The sequence below is a fragment of the Bos taurus genome, chromosome 20 (assembly GCF_002263795.3).
Source record: "Bos taurus isolate L1 Dominette 01449 registration number 42190680 breed Hereford chromosome 20, ARS-UCD2.0, whole genome shotgun sequence".
In the NCBI taxonomy this organism is placed as follows: Eukaryota; Metazoa; Chordata; class Mammalia; order Artiodactyla; family Bovidae; genus Bos; species Bos taurus.
The window spans coordinates 48,912,660-48,936,968 of NC_037347.1; the positions used below are offsets into that span (position 1 = coordinate 48,912,660).

The following is a 24,309-nucleotide window of genomic DNA, read 5'->3' on the forward strand; positions in this document are numbered from 1 at the left end:
CTGTTTTGATCTTATGGTTAAATTATTATGCATTTTTATATCTTATATGATATTAACCACAGGAATTTTGTAGAATAAGTAGAAAATAAGATTTTGAAGCTGCTTATGATGAAAGAATAAAGTAAAAACACACAGTTAAGGATAAGAGTTTTATAGCTATTTTTCTGGAGAGTGTATTATGAGACATGTTGTACCCATGCTCTTCTATAATTATTATGATTATGGGAAAATCATTTAATCCATCGAGTTTCTGGTTGCATCTCAACTAAAAGCAAAATAAGTAGGTGAGGTTAAATTTGAGACACACTTGCATTTTGTAATTCTATATTAACATGCTAATAAAATAAGAAAACCTACATTCATAAGTATAAGAAGAAAAGATAATAGCTCCACTTATTTTGCCTTTCTCTATAGATCTTTCCAGTAAAATTATTTCCAAATTATTGAGGAGTAATTTGCATATTCCATGTTTCCTAATAAAAATTAATATGTATTTTAAAATATATAGTATTTTTATTTTTTTATATAAATTTATTTATTTTAATTGGAGGTTAATTACTTTACAATATTGTATTGGTTTTGCTATACATCAACATGAATCCGCCATGGGTGTACATGTGTTCCCCATCCTGAACCCTCCTCCCTCCTCCCTCCCCGTACCATCCCTCTGGGTCGTCTCAGTTCACCAGCCCCAAGCGTCCAGTATCATGCATGGAACTTGGACTGGCGATTCGTTTCGTATATGATATTATACATGTTTCAATGCCATTCTCCCAAATCATCCCACCCTCTTCCTCTCCCATAAAGTCCAAAAGACTGTTCTATACATCTGTGTCTCTTTTGCTATATTGTATACAAGGTTATCATTACCATCTTTCTAAATTCCATATATATGCGTTAGTATACTGCATTGGTGTTTTTCTTTCTGGCTTACTTTACTCTGTATAATAGGCTTCAGTTTCATCCACCTCATTAGAACTGATTCAAATGTATTCTTTTTAATGGCTGAGTAATACTCCATTGTGTATATGTATCACAGCTTTCTTATCCATTCATCTGCTGATGGGCATCTAGGTTGCTTCCATGTCCTGGCTATTATAAACAGTGCTGCAGTAAACATTGGGGTACACGTGTCTCTTTCAATTCTGGTTTCCTCAGTGTGTGTGCTCAGCAGTGGGATTGCTGGGTCATAAGGCAATTCTATTTCCAGTTTTTTAAGGAATCTCCACACTGTTCTCCATAGTGGCTGTACTAGTTTGCATTTCCACCAACAGTGTAAGAGGGTTCCCTTTTCTCTACATCCTCTCCAGCATTTATTGCTGGTAGACTTTTGGATCGCAGCCATTCTGACTGGCGTGAAATGGTACCTCATAGTGGTTTTGACTTGCATTTCTCTGATAATGAGTGATGTTGAGCATCTTTTCATGTGTTTGTTAGCCATCGGTATGTCTTCTTTGCAGAAATGTCTATTTAGTTCTTTGGCCCATTTTTTGATTGGGTCATTTATTTTTCTGGAATTGAGCTGCAGGAGTTGCTTGTATATTTTTGAGATTAGTTGTTGGTCAGTTGCTTCATTTTTTATTATTTTCTCCCATTCTGAAGGCTGTCTTTTCACCTTGCTTATAGTTTCCTTTGTTGTGCAGAAGCTTTTAATTTTAATTAGGTCCCATTTATTTTTGTTTTTATTTCCAATATTCTGGGAGGTGGGTCATAGAAGATCTTGCTGTGATTTATGTCGGAGAGTGTTTTGCCTATGTTCTCCTCTAGAAGTTTTATAGTTTCTGGTCTTACATTTAGATCTTTAATCCATTTTGAGTTTATTTTTGTGTATGGTGTTAGAAAGTGTTCTAGTTTCATTCTTTTACAACTGTTTGACCAGTTTTCCCAGCACCACTTGTTAAAGAGATTGTCTTTTCTCCATTGTATATTCTTGCCTCCTTTGTCAAAGATAAGGTGTCCATATGTGCGTGGATTTATCTCTGGGCTTTCTATTTTGTTCCATTGATCTATATTTCTGTCTTTGTGCCAGTACCATACTGTCTTGATGACTGTGGCTTTGGAGTAGAGCCTGAAGTCAGGCACTGTATTAAAAATATGAATTAAAAACATATGAATGATATTTTGCTAAACTAATTACATTTATTTTTTCTTTTTATATGTTTTTCTTTTTAATACACAATGTATTTTAACAATTTATAATATTATAAGTTTAATATATAATACATATAGTATTGAATTTAACTGTTTAACAGTTGCACACTATTTCATTGTATGCATCTACAAAAATGTAAACAAAAATGACAACCAGCCCTTCTCAGAAAGATTTCTATTCAGTTGGTCAACATTAAGAGTCAGATGTGCTCTATGTTTGCATTTTTTTTTGGTTTTGTTTTTTTAATTCGTATGCAAGATTCTGTGCATGGATATAGAAACATGAGCCTGGCCTTCCCTAAAGTTCTGAATCTCTGTTTTTAATTAATTATTGTTGTCATTGTTTCGTGCCTTTAAAATGTTATGATTTGTTGCTTCAAGCTTAAGCTTCTTCAAGATTTGTCAGGGATTAATTGATCTTAATGTCATTTTATGCTGTGGTATTAATTTGCTTTAACTTCCCATCATACATGGCCACCTAATGTAAACAGCTGACTCATTGGAAAAGATCCTAATGCTGGGAAAGACTGAGGGCAAGAGAAGGGGGTGGCAGAGGATGAGATGATTAGGTAATGATTACTGACTCAGTGGACATGAGTTTGAGCAAACTCTGGGACATGATGAAGGACATTGAAGCCTGGCGTACTTCAGTCCGTGGGCTCGCAGAGTCAGACATATTTTAGTGATTGAACAACAACCCAGCAAGGATATCTTGGTTGCTTCCAAGTTTTTACAATTACAGATGAAGGTTCCATGAACATCCACATGCAGGTATTGTGTGCACATAATTTTGCAGCTCCTTTGGGTAAGTACCAAGGAGCATGATTACTGGATCACATGGCAAAAGTATGTGCAGTAGTGTCAGAAACCTTCAACTGTCTTTCAAGTGGCTGCACTATTTTGCAATCCCACCAGCAAAGAGGAGGAGTTGTTATCGCTCTACATCTTTACCAGCAAGTTTGTTGTTAGTGTTCCAGATTTGGGGCATTCAAATAGATGTGTAGTGGTATCTCAAAGTTATTTTAATTTGCATTCCCTGATAACATATGAAGTAGAGGATCTTTTCATGTGCTTGTTTGTTGTTTGTTTCTTTACTGTTGATTTTAAGATATCTTATTATATTTTATCAGATGTGTCTTTGCAAATTTTTTCTTCCAGTCTGCATTCTGACATCTCATTCCCTTGACATTGTCTTTTGCAGAGCAGAAATGTTCGATTTTAATGAAGTCCAGCTTATTAATGTATTCTTTCATGGATCATGCTTTAGATATTGTACCTTAATGTTATTAACTAACATAACCAAGCTTCTTTACAATTTCTCCAATACTATATCCTAAATGTTTCACGTTTACACTTAGGTCTATGATCCATCAAATCAAATGCAGATTTATATCAACTTCAGAAATTTATCTTAATCCTCCTGAGATTTTATTTTTTACTTTAAAATGACATGAATTTTCTGTTCTATTCATATTTTGACTATATGTATAAATACAATGTGTGCTGTGTGTGTGTGTGTGTTGAGTCCCTTCAGCCATATCTGACTCTTTGCAAACCTGTGGACTGTAGCCTGCCAGGCTCCTCTATCCATGGGGTTCTCCAGGCAAGAATACTGGAGTGGGTTGCCATACCTTCCTCCAGGGGATCTTCCCAACCCAGGGATTGAACCCAAGTCTCTTGAGTCTCCTGCATTGGTAGGTGGGTTCTTTACCTCTTGCACCACCTGGGAAGCCCATAAACATAGTATTAGCACTGTAGTTACAAAAACGAAATATATGTAATGTGTTTAAGCATTAAATAATAAAAATAGTAGTAATTTCTGTTTATTATAGCTTCTTGACCTTTTAGCTAAGATTATGTATAATATCTGTTCTTATGAGTTTAATACCACTTATTGAGGACATAATGTATGCCAGTTATTGCTAGCCAACTTACATACTGTAATTTATAAACAATTGCAATACAAAAGATTGTTGTTCCTACTTTACCAAGAGGAAACTGAAGCTTTGAGAGGTGAGTTATTATATCTAGTTACTAATAAATTTTCCAGCTAGGATTCAAATCTGGTACTATCTTATTCTTTACCATCTGAGCCACCTGGGAAGCCCATCTTATCAAGAAACATGGATTAATTCACTCTAGTGCAATAACAAATCAGTAAATAGATGTAAAACATCAGAGAGAAAACACATTGTATTTTATTTTTTCATTGTATTTTATTTTTGTGGGTAGACTTCTTATTGAATACATAAATCTGTCAGCAATAAATTTCAACCTGAAATTGCTTTACTCTTAAAATAGTGACAACCGTTTATAGAGGAAAGAACCCTGGAGTGTCTACTTCAGGGCACATTAGCAGCCAAGATTCCTTGAAAATATGACCTAATCTCCCAGAGTCTAAGTTACTCTATTTTTAAAAGAAATAATAACATCTATTTATGTGAGTTGTAATTTTGGAAATCAAAATTGGGAGATGGATATGCAAATTATTTAAAATCTGTCAAGCTCCTTTCAAATGCTTAGTGTTATTGCAATTTAGGACACACATTAATGAAAAAGCACATCAACTTCTAATGAAAGCATATTTAATTCAGTGCAGTTTTAATTACAAAATGACAAGAAGAATCGAAAGGAAATACCCCAAAATGGAAGTGACAGCATAAGTAGTAATTACATGTTGACCATATGCTGTGTTGCTTGTTGGGTATTCTTCCCAACATACTTTCCTACTGACCTGTTTAATATGCTGGAAACATGGAAACCAAAAGAAATGTGAAGAGTATTGAAACACACACAGATACAGAATTGGAAATATTTCCAAATGAAGCATCATCATGTTTTTAATTTAATCAACAGAAAGTAAAGAAAATCTTGTCTTTAGTTAAGCAGGAATCATAGATTACTAAAGTAAAATCATACACAAATGTTACATAAAGGCAAGACAGAAATAGTTAGACGGTCATAAATTTGGAGATAAAGCAATGAAAACTGGTGAGCCCTTTAACAGCAACCAAATGAAATTAACAGAATAGTAAAAAGTCATACTTTACAACGTGAGTTTAAACATATGTTAAAATACTTTAAAAGCATGAAATAAATGTATGACTGTAAATTTAATTTGTTCTCTGGCCAAAAGCAATATAGCAAGTGAAACCTGGCCTATAAAATGAACTGTGGGTTTTTTTTTTTTTTTTCATTTTTAAACAGTTCCAAATGGAAATTTTGATTCTCCAGTTTTTGAACAGCAGTTTAAAACAAGACTGTAATAGTTCTTTCTTAGGAAATTCAGACCTTGTTCTCAAAGCCTCACTTTGCAACCAGTTTTTTGTTTGTTAAATTTACTGTTTTGTTTTCAGATGCATCCATATTTTGTAATATTGTACCCAAAATTTTAAGAACACACTCTCTTTCCTGCCCCTGATATGTTTTTAGTCAACCAGAAACCTTTAGAGTTTTCTTTTCCAATAAACACATTTCTTAATGTAAAGTACTCATGTGTGAATCAACTCAGTACTGAAATATTTGAAGGAAGTGTTGTTTGTTGATTGAATATTGATCTGAGGGCAATCTATACATGTTGTAGCTCTACATTTTTTTAAGGGTAATTCATTAAGATAGTTTAAGTGCCCAGATATATATTTGTGTACACAGATTAATAGCTAAGAAATGTCACAATCAAATAATTAATTCCAAGAGCTATTACTAAAATTGGATGTGGTATACACCTTGGTTAAGTAGGTTTATAGGATGAATTGCCTGAAGAGTCAAATGATCTCAGCTTTCTTTCTTTGCCTGTTTATTTCTACTAAACAAGAGAAAAATAATTCCATTAATACCTAACAGCATGTTTATTTGTGTGCACTAGTAAAACAAAATTAAGAATCAAATGTATGTTTTTATGAGAATCATCTTGCTAAAAAAGACGAGTTAGAACAAATGTTTCATACTAGGTAAACCCTCCCAACTACACACCTTAAGCAAAATGTTTGCTTTTAAAGGATAAGATTAAAAAAAAAAAAAAAAAACACTAATAAATAAATAAATAAAAGAAAAGTGCTAAGATGCTGAATGAGGTAGAACTAAGCTCATGAGAAAATACACTGTATCTTAAAACACATAAATGCAAAATACTTTGATAACTAATATATGTTATCTTTCATATTGACAGATCCCCATGGGGTAAAAATGAAGTCTTCTCTATCATTGAACACCTGGATTCTAACATCATGCACATGAGTTTACTGAACCAAACTGCTATAAATGTTAATAATTGGGATATCACTTCTTATAATATTTCTTTGATTTCTTTTCTTCTCTGCTCCTTTTTCTATTCTAAATTTTATGCTGACATCTTTATTTCTTGACTCCGATTTGTTTTCATTATTCAATCTCAGAAGCATACCCTGTGAAGGGTCATGGATTTTAATATCTCTTAAAACATACACTATTCCTTTGGAGGATTAAATAGTGTTGTCCATATAAAGTGTGGTCATCTAAACTAAAAATATATTTTTCTAAATTAGTCTTCCAACTAACTATGATTTTAAAATTTTTCATCCCAATAGATTTTACTACTTTACTTAAATTCTTGTAATTATTTTGTAATAGTACTTGCTAAATATAAGTAATAATTTGGAAGAATGTTTGAAACTGTGAACATTCTGAAAAATTCAGAATTCCAACCATAGCTTAAAACAGTGAAGTTTCAAACAAAATTAGTGATGTAAATTGTACATTATTTTTCTATAAACAATATCCTGCAATGATAAAATATATTCAGTTCAGTTCAATTCAGTCACTCAGTCGTGTCCGACTCTTTGCAACCTCATGAATCTCAGCACACCAGGCCTCCCTGTCCATCACCAACTCCTGGAGTTCAATCAAACTCACATCCATCGAGTCAGTGATGCCATCCAGCCATCTCATCCTCTGTCGTCCCCTTCTCCTCCTGCCCCCAATCCCTCCCAGCATCAGAGTCTTTTCCAGTGAGTCAACGCTTCGCATGAGGTGGCCAAAGTACTGGAGTTTCAGCTTTAGCATCATTCCTTCCAAAGAACACCCAGGACTGATCTCCTTCAGAATGGATTGGTTGGATCTCCTTGCAGTCCAAAGGACTCTCAAGAGTCTTCTCCAACACCACAGTTCAAAAGCAGCAATTCTTGGGCGCTCAGCTTTCTTTATAGTCCAACTCTCACATCCATACATGACCACAGGAAAAACCATAGCCTTGACTAGACGGACCTTTATTGGCAAAGTAATGTCTCTGCTTTTGAATATGCTATCTAGGTTGGTCATAATTTTCCTTCCAAGGAGTAAGCATCTTTTAATTTCATGGCTGCAGTTACCATCTGTAGTGATTTTGGAGCCCACAAAAATAAAGTCTGACACTGTTTCCACTGTTTCCCCATCTATTTCCCATGAAGTGATGGGACCAGATGCCATGATCTTCGTTTTCTGAATGTTGAGCTTTACTTTTTCACTCTCCACTTTCAATTTCATCAAGAGGCTTTTGAGTTCCTCTTCACTTTCTGCCATAAGGGTGATGTCATCTGCATATCTGAGGTTATTGATATTTCTCCCAGCAATCTTGATTCCAGCTTGTGCTTCTTCCAGCCCAGTGTTTCTCATGATATACTCTGCATATAAGTTAAATAAGCAGGGTGACAATATACAGCCTTGACGTACTCCTTTTCCTATTTGGAACCAGTCTGTTGTTCCTTGTCCAGTTCTAACTGTTGCTTTCTGACCTGCATATAGGTTTCTCAAGAGGCAGGTCAGATGGTCTGGTATTCCCATCTCTTTCAGAATTGTCCACAGTTTATTGTGATCCACAGAGTCAAAGGCTTTGGCATAGTCAATAAAGCAGAAATAGATGTTTTTCTGGAAGTCTCTTGCTTTTTATGATCCAGATAAAATATATTAGCATTGTATTAAACAGTTTCATTTACAAAAAAATTTGTCCAGGAATGTAAGTAATTCTCAACCTTATTTACTGAAAGTCTTACAGATTTTAACATTTAAATAATCTGGTAGCTCAGTGCTTAAGCAGTGCTTCTGCCAAGTAGAAGACCCAGGTTCAATCCGTGGGCCAGGAAGATCCCCTGGAGAAGGAAATGGCAGCCCACTCCAGCATTCTTGCTTGGAAATTCCATGGACAGAGGCACTTGGTGGTCTGTAACCAATATGGTCTCAAAGAGTCATAGACTTTCCTTTTTTTTTTTTTTCTTTTTAATCTTTGGTTACACTGTACATTTTTTGCTTTCAGTTTAAAACTTATAATTTGTCTTGTTTTTCCTTTTACTAGCTTATTTTGCTTGGCTTCCCTTGTGCCTCAGCTGATAAAGAATCCGCCAGCAGTGCGGGAGACCTGGGTTCAATTCCTGGTTTGGGAAGATGCCCTGGAGAAGGGAAAGGCTGCCCACTCTAGTATTCTGGCCTGGAAAATTCCATGGACTGTATAGTCCATGAGGTTGCAAAGTGTCTGGCAGGATTGAGTGACTTTCACTTTCCTTTTCCATGCTTAGTTTGCTTAACATCACATACAAGTCCAATAGACACAAAAGTATTTTATTGGTATACTTTCCCTCTTGTTTTTAAAAAAAGAATCTTGAATTCTAGGGTTGGTTAAGTTTTAGCAAAATATAAAATTTATGTAATGATTTCTAATAGGAGTTAAAAACAAGTTAAATTCCTGCCTGAGAAAATCGCTAATCATCATTAGATGTATCTTCAATCCATTCCATTCATCATATTTTGTTTAGTGACTGTAATAGTTTTTAAGTAATTGTCCAATTCATCAGGGAGGGTTTAGTTGGGACGTCATCTAGTTTCTGCAGAAGCTGAAGTAGTTTTTTTTTTTTTTTACAGACAACCTCAGGTCTTTTTTTTTAACTGACTAGAAATAAGCTCTGTAAATTTATCTCATTACATTTTCCCTTGACTAATGACTAAAGGATGCAAGCAAATAAGTTAGCTGAATAATGAAATTAAACTATGGAATTTTAATGATGTGTTGCTTTTATTTTAAGGTGAAAAAGATCACAAATGAAATTAAACACAAAATTACATAGATATATATTGAACCCTTTATTCAAGCAGCATTCAGTTCTATTTTACTAACAACAGAATGTCTATAAATTGAAAACAGCACAGTGGAAATAAGAATGATAATTTAATATATAAATATAAGAGAACAAATAGCCTTTTGTAAGTGGCAATAAAATCAAACTACAAGTAATGCCAAAAAAGCAGAAAATTTCAACTTAAATTTTTTTTTAAGATATTAGTGGTAAATAGAAAGCATATCTAAATTGAAATATAGAAAATAAAATATTAAATGCAAAATAAAAAAGGAATGCTCCTGCTGTGTGCATGCTCAGTCATGGCTGACTCTTTACAACCCCATGGGACTTTAGCCCTCTAGGCTCCTTTTTCCATGAGGAATAGATTTTAATAACTCCATTCTCATCTGTGTTCAAAGCTGTACTATAGAGCACTAACACCCAAAGGCCATCCACTCTGTCACCACATCACCACCACAACTACACATTAACATTTTCACAGGATTCAGGCAAAGGAAATGATTTAGGCAAACTTGAAAAGAAGAATACCTTCAAATATAGCTTATAGTTATGATTTTAAAAATAAAAACATGAAAAATATTGAGATTAAAAATTTATCAACTTGGTTTTAAATCATTTCAGATATGTGAGAGCATATATAAAAATATGTTTGTGATCAACTCTGGAAAACAAGTGAATGTGCAATAATTATGAATGTGTAGTAATAAAAATAATATTCAATTAATAACAGATTGTCACATGTACTTTCATATGTTGATCTCTGTTATAGACCAATGAGCTGCTCTCTATAAAGATGTATTAAATATTCTATTAAATTGTATTAATATTTTAAATCTATTCCTTATAATTTTTATTCATTAAATTTTTAGAAATCTTTCAAGTAATTACTATTTAATAGATAATTAATCAAAAATTTTGTTAACCATTAGTGTTAAAGAGAACTTTAAGAGATTTTTCAGTAAAGATGGAACATAATAGTTTCAATTAAACCTTATGATAAAGACCTCTTGAACTAATCATATAAAACAACTATGTTTTGTATTTTAAATATCCTTCAAATTTGGAGATTCTACGGCAAAAAATAAAAAATTAACACAACCTTCACAGTTATACTTTACTCAATAATATAAAGTAAACCACAATTATTTGTGGAGCAATTAGAGCCTACAGTTTTCATTTGACTGAGTATAATGCACTATTTTCTTAGGGTAAGTTTCCTTCAACATGATAGCCTCATCACTCTTGGTTATTTCCTTTCCCACATAAAGAAGAAGAAAATGAAATGATATGTGTATGTAAGAAACACAAGGAACAAACTGATGAGACTATAGATGAAAAAAATTACTAAAAGTGTAGTGCATCACCATGATAGGCCCACCTTATCACCAGAACAGAACGTCCAGAATGGACACCATTAATGTCCACACATTAATGAGAGCACTAGAGAGAAAGCTGAGATGGAAGTATTATTTGAAAGTATTATTCTTTCAACTTTAATTTGGACTCATTGATTAATTAGTTTACTTCTTTCTCAATAATCCACTGCCTTGATGTCTTCTCCTTCCTACCCTTCCACCTCCCACCTCTACTAAACAGAAGCAAGGCATCTAATAAGATATCTTCCTAGAAGTGATTATGGCTTTCAAATTGGGCATTACTAATGCCTAATATTTATGTACAGTAGTGGAGATGGGAGCTCCTCACCTACATGCTTCCCATTTGCACAGTTTTAAATTTCTTATTCCAGATAGATTTCATCCTTGTTGGAAGACCTTTTTTTTTTTTTTTTCATAAATCCCTCATGTTTCTTAACTTCCCCATATTAACAGCCAATTTGCTTAAGTTAATTTGTACAAACAGAATAGTACATTCTAGAACAGAATAGAAAATAGCTCACTCCCCAGTGATATTCCAGGAGAGTAGATAAAAACCTCTGCCTTTCATTCCTGATGACATCCCAAGGAAATAAAAGTAATGCTAGAAATCTTGGGGACTTTCTGTGACACAGACCCAGTATATGCACAGTGGGTCTGTGATGCGCCATCGGCCCTTGGGACCTGGTAAGCCAGGGGAACTGTACAAGCATGAAGCTTAAGCTGTCTGCTCTACTTACAATAATAAACTGTCTAAGTCGAATTGGGCTCATCGTGTCCTTAGTGGCCAAATTTATGGAAGTGTGGCAAGCCAACCTAGCAGCTGCCACCATGCACAGCTTGCAAACAGCTTGGCTGTCTGACAGTCCCATTTGGACAGCGTGTAGTCCTCATGGTCAAGCTTGTAAGGAAGAAGAAAAGTCATTTAAGCCTCTAATGAATCTTTTACACAGAGGGAAAAGAATAACAAAATGTCACCAAAACTTTAGAAAATCCCACAACACAAAGAAAAGAGAAGAACCTCATTTAATACATAGAGCATCACTCTCTGGGGGAACAAGAAATAAGTCAGAGAAAAGTAAAGAACTTTAGAATAATGAAATTGTCTTCTAAGAAAGTGGGAAAATGTAAGACATTTTTATAAAATGACTTATTTGGAACAAAAAATGTATTTCAAATTGTAAATAGTCAAAGCAAATTTAAAATTTATTATTTGAATAAAACTCTCAAGGATTAGTCCAGAATGTCAATAAGGTTCTAACAGAAAACCTAGAAAAAGAAGAGAGAAAAGGACAGAGAGAGAGAAGGAGAGGTCAGAAAATGTAGAGATAATGAAATATTAGGCAATGTAGTATTTTTTCACAAAGCTGAGGAAAAAATATCAATGATCAGACTGAAAAGACCCCATAAAACATTAAAGTGAAGGACCTTAATTTCTAGAATTATTATCATGAGATTTTAAAACTATATGGACAAGATCTTCACTGTAAATACCATATAATCAGATCATTTTTTTTCCTATAACTAAATGAAAATCAGGTCTTGAGTAAACTTTTCATTAACAGTATTGAGTGTTAAAGGAAAATGTCACAATTTCTAAAATTTTCTGAGAGAAAAATTATTTGGAACATGACATTATATATTTAGTTAAATTATCCATCAAGACATTTGAAGAAAGCTGTTACTATCAATCATAGAAAAAAAAAAGAGCGAGAAAAAGCAACTTGAAAAAGTTAGAGAATATGTAAAGAAAAAGCTCATAAATAAGCACCAGTTTCCAGGTATGCAGACTTATTATATATTAATACGTTATATATTAATATATAATTCATATTAATTAACATCTTTCACTCATAAAATAGATTACCTTTCTGGCTAGCCATTGCTGCCTAATACTAGAAAATTGAATTACCATGGCAACAGCAGTTTTATGATTTTGCATATCAATTCAATTGTTGGGTTTGTGGCCAATTACCTATGTCTAGTTCTGGGTTTGGAGAAGGCAATGGCACCCCACTCCAGTACTCGCCTGGAAAATCCCATGGATGGAAGAGCCTGGTAGGCTGCAGTCCACGGGGTCGCTAAGAATTGGACTCGACTAAACAACTTCACTTTCACTTTCTTCTGTAGTTCAGGATGTTAGGAAGGACTTGACTGGGTGTGTCTGGCTTTGAGAGTCTTGTGAAGTTTCAGGCAAATGATAGGTGAAGAGTAGGGTACCTGGGGTGGTCTGGGGCTGTCTGGCTCCCAGACTTCGTGTTTTTCCATGTCGTCTCCATGCCCAGTTGGGGTTCCTCAGTGTCTGGTAGCTTCAGGACAACAGAACTGCATACACAGTGACTCACTGGCTCAAGTGTTATAGCTCACAAAGCAGAAGTCTCTTCACTTTTTCTGACTCAGCCTTAAAAGTCATGCATCATCACCCTGACTACATTTTGTCTATTACAAGATTCAAAAGGCGAGGAACTTGATTCGACCTCTTGTTAGGGATTCAAGAGGAGGGCTTTGGGCATTTCCTCTTGACAGGGGAGAAGTAAGTTCTTGGAAGAGAATATAGAATGGAAATATTGTTGCAACCACCTGTGGGAAATACTGCCTACTACATATACATGATTTTTTTTTAATAAATGAATTTACAGAGAAGAAAAATACATACTTGGAATTCAAAGATATGATAACAAATATAAAAATCTCATTAGATGATATGGAGAGTAACATTCAGAACACAAATTGAAAGTAAAGCAAGAAGACAAAAAGATGGAAGATCAGAGCTAAAGAACAATTAAAGGGAAAAATGATGAGGGCGAGAACAAAAAAAAAAAAAATGGAAGAGAGGGCATATCAATAAAAAATTCACTAGAATAAACAGAATGGTATAGGACTAAAGAATGAAAGAGCCTGGTGTGTATCCTGCAATTCTAATATAAATGTACAAACATGAAAGAACAATACCATGCATTTTCAGAAATCTGGACAGACAAAAGATTCTACAAGCCCCCAGAGAAACACAGAATCATGGGTCTTATACAAAGATCAGGCATCAGAAATACTGCAGATTTCTTAACAGCGATACTAGTATGAAGATGATAGAGTGTTGTATTCTATATTGTCAAGAAAAAAAAGAACTCAGCCTTGATCTCCTTGTCCAACAAGAAAGTGCATGTGTATTCAGTATTGGATTTCACATCAAAATCAGAGTGAAAAACAATGAAAAATAGAAAAGATTAAAGATTAAATTAAAGATAATACTAAAGATTGTGATGAGAAAAAAAATCAGAGGCTAACAGCTATTTAATATAAGTAAACTTTGAATCTCAAACAGTCCCTTTCAAAACATGTAAGAAGGGTCTGGGAAATTGTCTTCAGGAAGATGAAACCTATTTAGCCTTTGCAGCTTGAGAGGAAATTAAGGCAGTGGTGGAAGATTTTATGGTTGAATATAAGGGGAAAAAAAGTACAGAAAGTAAAGAATTTAGACAATTTATATTTGTGAAGAAAGGAGAAATTAGAATGGTGTCAAAGACATTGTGTTGGAAAGGAAAATTAACCACTGTGGGACTGGAGGATTAGAACCAAAATCAACTCTGTGTTTTTAAGAATCTAATGGCAATCCACTCCAGGACTATTGCCTGGAAAATCCCATGGACAGAGGAACCTGTAGGCTACAGCCCATGGGGTAGCAAAGAGTCGGACACGACTGAGCAACTTCACTTTCGCTTTAATCATATTTACAAAGAAAGGTTGAAAATAAGATTCAAGGTAAGAAAATATTTTTCTCCTAGGTTATTTGGCCTAATTACTAAGTTGATATTTAACAGGTTAACAAGAGAAAAACAATTTAATTTTGAATGTACCGGGGAATCCTAAAGATACGAGGTTCAAAGAAGTGACTGAAGCAAGCTGCTTTTATACCTCTTAGACAAACAAACAATACTTTTTCAAGAACTGGCAAAAACAAAGGGGCCTGGGATCTGGGTAACACATTAATGAAGAAGTAGCAAGATTTGTGTATAAAGACTTCTTAGTCCTGAATATATAAGGCTGAGCTGATGACTGTGGAAAACAAAATTGTTTTAGTAGCTGAGTGGTAAGAGATCAGCAAAGGGAGAAAAGAACTTAGATTAGAAGGAGAATGGAAAAAACAAAAAGGATCAAATTGAAGCATATTTCCCCACACCCCATTAACCCAGCCTCCCAATCCTAGGAATAGATCAGTCCAATAAAATTGGCTCTGCTTCATTTATCTGATGGGAAGTGTTAATCTTCTCTTTGAATAGATATAAGTTAGACAGTATTTGTTTCATTTGCTTTAATAGAAGCAGCATTTTCCCAATGATTGTATACTCTCCTCCTTGCTGGGAAGTCAGTGTATCTATTAAGTAAGTGCTCAGTTGCTCAGTCGTGTCTGACTCTTTGTGACCCCATGGATGGTAGCCTGCCAGGCTCCTCTGTCCATGGGATTTCCCAGGCAAGAATACTGGAGCAGGTTGCCATTTCCTACTTCAGAGGATCCTCCCGATTCGGGTCCAATCTGCGTCTCCTGAGTTTCCTGTATTAGCAGACAGATTCTTCACCACTGTGCTGCCTGCAAAGCCCATATCTATTAAGGGCATACCATAATATTTGGAGTTCAACAGAAGCTAACCTGTTTGTTACTCACTGCAGTAGTGCTTAGGTACAAATAGTGAGCACTGGTTCTGTTACCATAGAAAGGTTTAAGATTGCCTTTTTGAATTCATGAGTTCCAAAGTTTGGGACTCAAGTCCTCAACACTGAAAACAACTTGGGGTGTTGATAAAGAAGCTGATTTTTTAAAAAATAATTTCTCATCCAATTCTACCACTTTTGTGATAGACCTTTATGGACAAAGAAGCTCAAGTTTGTAATCTGGTTAGTATTTAAGGTAGAGTTTTCTGGTGGCAGAAGAAGCTAAGTATCTGAATTCAGAACATCCTGATCACTTAGGTGGGAAAGTTTTATATATCTTGTCACTGCATAATAAAGACATTGTGTGTGTGTGTTCAGTCACTCAGTCATGTCCAATCTGTGACGCAATGGACTGTAACCTGTCAGTCTTCTCTGTCCATGGGAATTCCCAGGCAAGAATAGTGGAGCGGGTTGGCATTTCCTCCCACAGGGGATTTTCCCAACCCAGAGATCCAACCTGTGTTTCTTGTGTCTTCTGCATTGGCAGACAGATTGAAAGACAGTGTGATTCAAAAGCAAGGTCGGAAAAGAAACTATAATTTCGTAGACCTGAGAATTCAATGTTACTAGTAATGTTTGTATCCAACTAATTATCTCTACTTTTCATGTACTCCTTTCACTTAGTAAAAGCAGAACAGATTGTGGAATATCTTATACAGGTCTGAAGTCTGGCTTTGGCAACAATAAAGCTTAGTTTTATCATCTGGCCAAGTTTGTGCATATGTTGAGGTCATCCGTGTAGAGTTTGGGGTATTGGACAGTCTAATCAAGGGAGCAGCTGAGAAACCCCAAGTTGTACAAGGGTGACTTGGCATTTGATGATTTGGCAAACATCTGTGCCATACAAGGTGGTACTGGAGTCACTTTTTATCTCCTTGAGAGGCTGGAAGATGCCATCTGTATAACTAAGCCGCAGAGTTTGGCTGTTGTGCTGCCCTGATATGTCACCCAGGAAAGGTCCAGTGGCAGGTCTGTTTTCAACACCAAGGAAAAAGTTTTCACCTATTGTCTTTATCAGGGCAAGGAACAGCCTTGAGTATCTGTAGAGGTTTTTCTGAGTCCAGGTAACTCACTAGAAAGAGGCAGACTGCTGTTCTTCTAGCCATGGAGAGCACACCCTGTTTTTCCCCATCTTCCATACTTCATCCACTATGTATTCACATTGGCAGGAATTAAAACTAGTTCAGGTTCTTTTGTACTACAGATGTTGATATCAGATTTATTATTTAACATGACCAGGAGTCAGTAAACTGACATAAAGGGGCATTTGGTTTGCCCCTGACCTGTTGGAAAAGAATTAATAAGAGCAAGATACAGGTTGAAAGAGAGCCCATAATAGAAGTGTAGAGGGGGAATAGATGTAAACAAGCAACCTCTGGCCAGCCTTCTAATAAATGATTCATTAATGTGGGTGGGTGGGGGGGAAGTGTTCATTAATAAGAAAAGGTACTTTTGCTTTGTTATGTTGTATTTATTTTTTGATTTGTGTATGGGGAGACTTTAAAGGCAGGGAATAGCTGAAAGTGAAGTTTCTTTATCCCTGGATCTAGGGGAAAGTTGTCTGCTTCACAACACCATCTGCTTCTGGAGACTGGGAACTGGATCTGGAAAAACTAACTTTATGGTCACTTGTAGAGATTTTCTCCATGCTGTCCTGGTGATGATGACCTGGCTGTATTTTGGTGTGGCTTGTATGAATCCAGGGGGATTTTTCTTGTTTTAATGGCAGAGTAGGTGATTAGCAGTGCCCCATAAGATCCTTCCCTGCTGGCTGACAGTGTGTGCTTTCCTCTAAAGACCTTGATGTACACCTGGTCTAGCTGAAAGGGATGGCAAAGCTTGTCTATAGGTGGAAATCATGCCCCTATCACCTGTTGGCAACATGCTCCAAGTTACTAGTTAGTTCTTGTATTGAGCTAGTCCTAGTATCAGAATGTTCATGTAAATTCCCACAGTGTTCCCTTAACCTAATAATAGAAGGTTTAGTGATGCCAGTAGGCATAAAAAGGACTTTAGGAAAAATCTGTTAAGAAACTGGACAAAAGACCAGAAGCATTACCCCTGACCCTTATAAAGTTCCAAAATGTTCCAAATAGGTGACATGGATTAACCCCTTTGGAAATAATGTTTGGACACCAGATGCCACAGGGTCTAATTGGCATGAGAAATATGTTATAGTGTGTATCTGAGAGGCAGAAGGTTGTCCGAAAACACCCGCCGCAATTCCATTATTTTCATGGCAGTAAAGATGAAAAGGTTTGTCAAAATTAGGTAAGCCGAGAGTGAGGGGTATGGATAATTTTAATTTTAAGGCTTCAAAGGGGTTTAATACCTCTGATACTCAGGAAATTGGCTCCATGTGGGATGAGGGTATTGGAGGTTTAGCAAGGGTTTAACAATGAAGAAGCCATTGGCTGTGGGGAACTCTGCTCAATATTATGTGGCAGCTTGGATAGGAGGGGAGTTTGGGGGAGAATGGATACACATATATGTATGACTGAGTCCCTTTGCTGTCCACCAGAAACTCACAGCACTGTTAATTGGCTATAGTTCAATATAAAATAAAAACTTTAAAAAAATTTGCTGCAGTAACCAATTACTCCTAAAAATTTATGTAACTTATTTCATTCGGGGTAGAGGGACAGACAAAATTGATCAAGGAGTCTTGGGGTGAGCCTCTAAATGCTCCATATCTCAATCTCATGTCTGTCCTTCATGGATAACAGTATTACACCCATCGAAGTTTAGTTCAGAAGGCTTTATGAATTAGTTCAACTAGTGCCCTTAGATCACTAGAGATCAAACAGAGTTCTACAAATTCAGATGGAAAAAGTGAGCTAGATATCACAACAAAATATAAAATTATGCTGAACAGCAGCTATATGTCCTTAATAAATGCGGATATATATCTGTATATATATATTTTTTTTCTTTAAGGGAGTAATGAAATTGTGTGTTAGTTTTTGTTATTTTGATGGAACAGAAGGGAAGCAAGAATGTAATTTTGGATCTGTTAAATGTGAAATGTCAATGAGACATCCTATTGAAGACAGATGCATATTTAGAGCTGAAGTTGAGAGGACAGGATTGAGTTAAATATATACATTTGAAGGTTAGTGTCACATACATTTCATTTAAAGGAAATGAAAGTTGAGTTTTAGAAGGGAACTGAATAGGAACAAAATACACCACCCCAAAATATGCCTCCTTGGCATATTATTTTAAGCTGATTGTTTTTAATAAACAGCAGACGTAAGTGAAGCTCCAAAAGCTGAGTACAGTTCACCTCCACTCAGCATATTTAAGAAGCTGGGAAAATTCTGAGGGGCTGCATGTGTGCATGCTCAGTCATTCAGTCATGTCCGACTCTTTGCGACCCCATGGACTGTAGCTCACCAGGTTCCTCTGTCCATGGAATTTTCCAGGCAAGAATACTGGGATGGGTTGCCATTTCCTATTGCAGGGGATTTTCCCCATCCAGGGATCGAACCCATATCCTTTGCATCTCCTTCACTGTCAGGTAGATTCTTTACCACTGAGGCTAACGTGGGTCCATTTTTCCTGGTTTGTTATGGTGGGGGCAAGGAGTTCTCTTATATACCAGCTGAAGAATGATTTATTCACATATTTGATAGAATTTATGCTTCAGAGTTTCTGCATAGAATATGTCATTATAAAATACCTAAATCTTTCCAAAGTATGCAATATGTCAACAGGAAACATGAAACCACTGTGGATATGCACTTATAGTTTCCATAAGGTCTTAAAACACTTAAAACATAAGCAATCAGAAATTAGGGTGCTAATTATAGGCCCCCAAGTATCTAAAGAAGTTGAAGTATGCTATATTAACTTCAGGACCCATAGGAAGGTCCCAGAAAATTTTATTTAATTGACTTAGGTTATGGTATAGGCATTTGGGCTTTTTAAAATCTCATCAGGTATTTCTAAGATTAAGCTAAGGCTTTGGAGATGCATACAATTTTTGAGACTAGGAAGAGTTTATGTTTAAAGTGATACTTTCTTCAATTTAATCTGTAAATTCACTGGAATACCAATAAATTTTTTAGCAAGATTTTGGTTCTGTATTATTTGTTCTGCTTTTTAATAGAAAGTAACCTGCTGATGTAAAACTACATATGGTTAAGGACCAAGAACCCCCAAGACAATTTTTTAAAAGACAGATAAGGAAGGGTACTTATTTAAACTGATATTAGCAGTCATTTGCAAAGCTTCAGAAATTGAGTGAATATTCAATTAATAGTAATAATATTATATTGGTGCCAGATGGAACAAAATAGAGGGATCAAAAACATACCCCTGGTTATATAGAAAATTTTGTTTCTTGTCCTCCTGGAAATGTCCTGAGGTGCAGACCAGCTGTGACCTCTGGAGACCCATCCTTGGGCCAGCAGCATGTCTATGGGTGGCTACAACACTTCCTGGGGGCTCTCCAGTCCTGCCTCTGAGCCTCACTGCCTCACAGTCTAGGAGGAACAGCCAAGGTGCAGAGCGGGCCTGTGCTGCCCAACGTGGGTGGCCATGTGTGGCTCATCCTGGGAGGTAGTCCAGTAGGGATCTGCCTGGTTCTGGCAGTTTGAAGAGTCAGAGGAGGTGGGCCTCAGGGGCAAGGCAGCTCCTCAGGCTGGATGTCTGTGGTTCAGAATGATTCAGGGGCACCATCACTGGCTTCTGGATGCCAAAGGCCATGAAGGAAAGTTGACTAGGATGATGCTGAAGATCAGACTGGTGGCCAGGTTGCTGAGAAAGTCCAGCTTGGCATGCTTGGTGGGGTTGTTGACGTTTACTTGAGGAGGAAGATGAGCACCTAGCCCATGCAAGTCTGTAGCATCAGGTAACTGGAGGAGGTGAGCTGGGACCCTGCTCTATGATGGTCTTCAGCTGGGAGGTAGTCACCAGCAGCAGCCTGATGCAGCATGAGTGTGGCCTTGGCTGTTTACATAATGGTTAAAATTAAAAAAAAAATGATAAAGCATATCTGTGCTTATACAGAAGGGCTTCCCTGGTGGCTAAGATGGTAAAGAATATACCTGCAATGCAGGAGACCCAGGTTCAATCCCTGGGTTGGGAAGATCTTCTGGAGAAGGGAATGGCAACCCACTCCAGTATTCTTGCCTGGAGAATCCCATGAACAGAGGACCCTGGAGGGCTACAGTCCATGGGGTCACAAAGTGTCAGACACAAGTAAGTAACTAAGCACACAAAAAAATTTTTGATGAGTTGGAATTAAAATCTGTGGTTTAATAAATGTGTATTTTAAATCCTTAGGAAAAAAAATTAGATCTATTCCTAACACCACACAAACACACACACAACATAATATCCAGATGGTAAAAGTGAGCTACATGTCAAAGAAAAAGCTTTAAAAATATTAAAAGCAAAGAGATTATATGAAAACATAAGTATGAGTTTTGGTTAGGAAATATTTCTTGAATAAGATACAAAAAGGAATAACTATAAAATAAATTATTGATGAATTTAAGTATGTTGAAATTAAGTACTCTCTAAGACAAAAGGAACTACTGCCAGTGTTAAAAGAAACTTCCCAGACTAAAAGAAGAAACTTGCAATTATATAACCAAGAAGCTATTAATATTCAAGTATATAAAGAATTTGTTACAAATTGAGAAGAAAATGACAGAGCAAGAGGAACAAAAGGATAAAAAAGGTATCAAAGCACAAAAGAGATACATAAAATCACCTATGAAAATTAAGTGAGAAAGTGTGTCTCATTCAAAGGAATAGCAAGTGTTAAAACAGGAGATGGAATAAACTCAGCATGTTCAAGAAACAGGAAGGTCAATGTGATTTCAAGTAGTTAAAGGGAAAAATGGAAAGAGTTGAGGCCAGCATGACAGGCCAGGACTACGTCACGATGAATGTTGTGAATGATGGTGAGGCATTTAGACTTTGTTCTAAGTGTGATGAGAAACCATGGGTGGATTTTGAGCAGTTATGGCATGTACTGACTTGTATTTTTAAATGATGCCTCTCGTTAGTGGTTAGTGGGTGGAGAGTAACCATAGAAAGATGGAGCTAGAGCTGTGGAGGCTAGGTGCACAATTTAGTGACAGGTTATAGTGACTTGTATTGGAATGGCAGTGTGGGGGCTGTGAGAAGCAGTTGGAGATATATTTGCAGTCCAAAAAGATTTGCTTATGGAATACATGGGTAGAATTGGGGGAAATAAATCAATGGCCTCTAGGATTTTAGTTTGAAAACCTGGCTAGATAATCATGCCGTTTACTAAAATGAGAAGAGTTGATTTGTGGGAAAGATGAAGATTAAACATTCAGTTTGGGACAAGTACTATTACTCACTTTGCAAAAATATAATATATGGAAGGAAAAGATGCACATAAACTTCAAGATGATTATATGTATGAAGATGTGAGGAAAGGAATGAAAGAACAGAGAAGGCTTCAACTGATGAATTACAGTTTATTTTAATTTTATTTTCCTTCTTAAAGCAAAAAGAATCCAACATAAATTTGCAAAATATTGACATTTATGGAACCCTGGTGCTCACTTTTTGCTTTATTATTCTCTATTTTTCTTTATATTCCATTATATTGGCATCCATTTCCTTTGGGAGTTATAGCCAGACTTAAAAGCCAAGTGTTTTTGGTGGGTGAAGCTGGTGGGGTCAGAGGGAAGGTAGGAAGATATCAAGATAAATTATGCTAACTTTGAACTGAGGAATAATAATCATAGGAAAATATGTATATCAATACTGCACATTTCAATGTATTTTCACAAACCAGTTTAAACTTAGAATTCTTTGAATTTTTATTCCCTCTTCATTTCTATTACGTTACCATTATATACTTTATTCCAGTATCCAAAGATAGTATGATTGTTTTGTATATTCATTAGTTATTTATATTTACCACATAATTGCAGTTCTGATGTTGTCATGCCCTTCACAAGTTTTATTTGATGTTGTTTTCTTCTGTAGAAACTTCAGTTTAACATTCCTTTAACTGAATGCCTATTGGGGTAAATACCCTTAGTTTTTGTCCAAAAACACATTTATTTCACCTTTCTTTAAGAAGCCTATTTCTGCACAGTGTAGAATTTCAGGTAGCTCATTATTTTCGGTAAGATGTTGTTCCATCATGTTTTGACTTCCATCATATCTTTTCGGAAACAGGCAATTAGACTAATACTTGCTGCTTTGAAGTTAATGTATTTTTCTTGCTCCTGAAAACTTTTAGTTTTCTTTATGTTATCAAATTTCAAAAATGTGACTATAATGGGATTATTTGTTGTTTTACTTTTATTTGAGCTTCCCTGGTGGCTCAGTCAGTAAAGAATCTGCCTGCAATGCAGGAGACCTGGGTTCAGTCCCTGGGTTGGAAAGATCCCCTGGAGAAGGGAATGGCAACCCACTCCAGTATTCTTGCCTGGAGAATTCTACAGAAGAGGAGTCTGGCAGCTACAGTCCATGGGATCACAAAGATTCAAACATGACTTAGCGACTGACACTTTACTTTTATTTACTCTTTCAGAGTTTCTCAGATCTTACTGAATCTGCTTCTTGGTATCTCTCACCAGTTTTTAGAAATTCTTACCCAGTTTTTTCCTTCAAATATAATTTCATTTCATTCTCCTTTCTTTTTTCCTAGATATCCAATTTCATGTGTGTTGTACATTTTGAGTTTATCTCACAAGCATCAAATGATCCTAATTTTTTCTCATGATTTTTTCTTTCTTCATTTCAGGTTTGCATTATTTATATACCTAACTCTAAGCTGACAATCTCTTTTTACCTTCCAAAACATTAATCTTATGTTTTACTAACCCAATCTGCTATAAAAACTCTATAGATTTATGAATGTCAGATATTGTATTTTTGGTTTAGAAAGCTCTTTTTTTGATTCTTTTCTCAATTTCCATTTTTCATCTGTTCTTTTCCTTACATTTCAATACCTAGAATTTAAGGTTTTAATTTAGTGGTCTAGGGCCATATTCATAACTCCTGATTCTGCACATCACATCGCTTTTGTATTTTATGTACACATACACACACAGACGTGAACAAACGGATTTGTGAGGGAGGGGGGTTATGATAGCATTCATAGCCCTTTTTCGGATTTCTATTTTAGTCATTTCAGTCAGTACTTTTAAAAATGCAACGACTGTAAAGATCCAAACCCCTTTTCATTTTCCCCTCCTTGCCCATAGCCCATAGAGACAGCAGGTAGTTGCCTGGTCCTTCTCCTTTGGGCATCCAATTATGTACTTATCACTCTATAATTTTCAAGATAAAAGCAGCTTTACAAGCCTTACAAATCCAACAGCTTCAAATACTGCCTCTGTTGCAAAGTCTCCAAAACTTGTAAGTCATAAAATGGCACACAGAGAATTCTCATTAGTCTCCTTAATTTAGTTTAGTTCAATCCACTTCAAGAAATAATTATTTAAATAAACTCCTTCTGTGAATACGTATCTCTAGCCCTCTCCTTCCCTTCATATCATTGTATCTTTCTTGATTAAGAGGAGGAAGGAAAGATTATCAGCTGCCTGTGTCACTCATTAAGAAGAGATGATCACTCTTCATTATTTCTTCTCTGATTTCTGTAGACCTTATTAATCAAAAATGGATCTCTTGGTTTTAAGTATTTTGCACATACGACAGAGGATGAGATGGCTGGATGGCATCACTGACTCGATGGACATGAGTCTGGGTGAACTCTGGGAGTTGGTGATGGACAGGGAGGCCTGGCGTGCTGTGATTCATGGGGTCACAAAGAGTCGGACACGACTGAGCGACTGAACTGAACTGAATCTTTTTAGACATGTATTTGTGCTCACTGTGTGTGCTCAGTCGCTCAGTTGTGTCTGACTCTTTGTGGCTCCATGGACTGTAACCCTCCAGGCTCCTGTGCGCATGAAATTTTCAAGTTAAGAATTCTGGAGTGAGTTGCCATTTCCTACTGCAGTGGGTCTTCTTGACCCAGGGATCCAACCCGC

General features: G+C 36.0%; 1 protein-coding gene and 1 pseudogene across 3 annotated transcripts in view; both read left to right on the plus strand.

Moving 5' to 3' along the window:
• CDH10 (cadherin 10) overlaps positions 1–24,309 on the plus strand; it is a 186,571-nt gene that overhangs the window by 100,802 nt on the left and 61,460 nt on the right. The gene's annotated exons all lie outside the window — the stretch shown is intronic.
• LOC112443046 (uncharacterized) lies at positions 3,980–4,086 on the plus strand (annotated as a pseudogene).